Below are 2,500 nucleotides of genomic sequence, written 5' to 3'. Positions count from 1 at the left end.
TGGCTCTACCGTGTGAGCTATCCACGAACACAAAAATATTCGTTTCAAACTCAAAGTCATTACTAGATCCCTCTCTCACCCACTTCTTGAGACCGCCGATTCGTTCGTACACCACCATCGCGAATAATTTTGACCAGCAGTTAAGCCTAATAGCCAATATTCTCAACACAAACATATAACATAGAAACGATTGAGACATTGAGTATGCTCCGGTGTATGGGGTGAATTTTTAATTCAGAAAAGTGAGTGGAGCAGGCACTTATGTTGGTAACAACAAGATATGAAGTGAATAGAAAAGTGCCAGAAGACAATAGAGAATAAAAATTTTTTCCGCGGCGGTGGTGGGGTTTGAACCTGCGACCTTATTGGTACGACAACTCCGCCTGGCAGGTGAGAGCGTGGCTCTACCGTGTGAGCTATCCACGAACACAAAAATATTCGTTTCAAACTCAAAGTCATTACTAGATCCCTCTCTCACCCACTTCTTGAGACCGCCGATTCGTTCGTACACCACCATCGCGAATAATTTTGACCAGCAGTTAAGCCTAATAGCCAATATTCTCAACACAAACATATAACATAGAAACGATTGAGACATTGAGTATGCTCCGGTGTATGGGGTGAATTTTTAATTCAGAAAAGTGAGTGGAGCAGGCACTTATGTGGTAACAACAAGTATGACGTGAATAGAAAAGTGCAAGAAGACAATAGAGATAAAAATTTTTCCGCGGCGGTGGTGGGGTTTGAACCTGCGACCTTATTGGACGACAACCGGCTGGCAGGGGAGCGTGGCTCTACCGTGTGAGCTATCCACGAAACACCAAAAATATTCGTTTCAAACTCAAAGTCATTACTAGATCCCTTCTCCACCACTTCTTGAGACCGCCGATTCGTTCGTACACACATCGCGATATATTTTGACCAGAGTTTAACCTAATAGCCAATATTCAACACACTATATACATAGAAACGATGTGAGATGAGTATGCTCCGGTGTATGGGGTGAATTTTTAATTCAGAAAAGTGAGTGGAGCAGGCACTTATGTTGGTAACAACAAGTATGAATGAATAGAAAAGTGCCAGAAGACAAAAGAATAAAAATTTTTTCCGCGGCGGTGGGGGGTTTGAATTTCGAACCTTATTGGTACGACAACTCCGCTGGCAGGTTGAGAGCGTGGCTCTCCCGGTGAGCATTCCACGAACACAAAAATTATTCGTTTTCAACTATAAAGTCATTACTAGATTCCTCTCTCACCCACTTCTTGAGCCGGATTCGTTCGTACAACCACCATCGCGAATAATTTTCAGCATTAAGCCTAATAGCCAAATTCTCCAACACAACATTAAATAAAACGATTGAGACATTAGATGTTCCAGCTGTATGGGGTGGAATTTTTAATTCAGATTCCCCATACACCGGAGGGTAGTACTCAATGTATCACGTTTCTATGTTAATGTTGTGTTGAGAATATTGGTAGTTAGGCTTAATGCTGGTTCAAATTATTCGCGATGGGTGGTGTACAGAACGAATCGGCGGGTTCAAGAAGTGGGTGAGAGAGAGGGATTAGTAATGACTTTGAGGTTTGAAACGAATATATTATGTGTTCGTGGATAGTCACACGTAGAGCACGCTCTCACCTGCCAGGAGAGTTGTCGTACAATAAGGTCGCAGGTTCAACCCACATCTCAGCCGCGGAAACAATTTTTATTCTCTATTGTTTCTGGCACTTTTCTATTCCTTCATATTCTTGTTGTTAACAGCATAAGTGCCTGCTCCATCACTTTTCTGAATTAAAAATTCACCCATACACCGGAGCAACTCAATGTCTCAATCGTTTACTATGTTATATGTTTGGTGAGAGATAGGTAATTAGGCTTAACTGCTGGTCAAAAGTTATTCGCGATGGTGGTGTAACGAAACGAATCGGCGGTCTCAAAGAAGTGGGTGAGAGAGGGATTAGTAATGACTTTGAGTTTGAGAAACGAATATTTTTGTGTTCGGTGGATAGCTACAACGGTATGAAGCCACGTTCACCTGCAATGGCGGAGTGTTCGTACCAATAAGGTCGCAGGTCAACCCAAACCACGCCGCGGAAAAATTTTTATTCTCTATTGTCTTCTGGCACTTTTCATCTTATCAAATCTTGTTGTTACCAACATAAGTGCCTGCTCCACTCACTTTTCTGTTTTTTTACTTCTAGCATTTCTCTATTCGCTACCATTATCTCTGATCATAATCAATACAAATGCCTTTTCATCTCAATTAGTAATTTAGATCGATGACCTTCAAAGTCAATCCGACTGTTGCTAATTTGTTTTTAATGTGTGTGTGTGTTTGTGTGTGTGTGTGTGTGTGTGCATATGTATATATATATATATATATATATATATATATATATATATATGTGTGTGTGTGTGTGTGTGTGTGTGTGTTGTACAGAAGAAACCAATACATGCAACATGATAACCGAGTATATTTCGAAGTAAAAGCATTTTGAAC

General features: G+C 40.8%; 1 protein-coding gene across 1 annotated transcript in view; it reads left to right on the top strand.

The window, feature by feature from the left end:
* Positions 1-2,500, top strand: part of LOC144968673 (uncharacterized) — a 64,185-nt gene that overhangs the window by 33,295 nt on the left and 28,390 nt on the right. The window lies entirely within an intron of this gene.

The sequence above is a fragment of the Berghia stephanieae genome, chromosome 3 (assembly GCF_034508935.2).
Source record: "Berghia stephanieae isolate SIO BIC M18660-M18661 chromosome 3, UCSD_Bste_1.3, whole genome shotgun sequence".
In the NCBI taxonomy this organism is placed as follows: Eukaryota; Metazoa; Mollusca; class Gastropoda; order Nudibranchia; family Aeolidiidae; genus Berghia; species Berghia stephanieae.
This window is presented reverse-complemented; position numbering and strand designations above follow the sequence as displayed.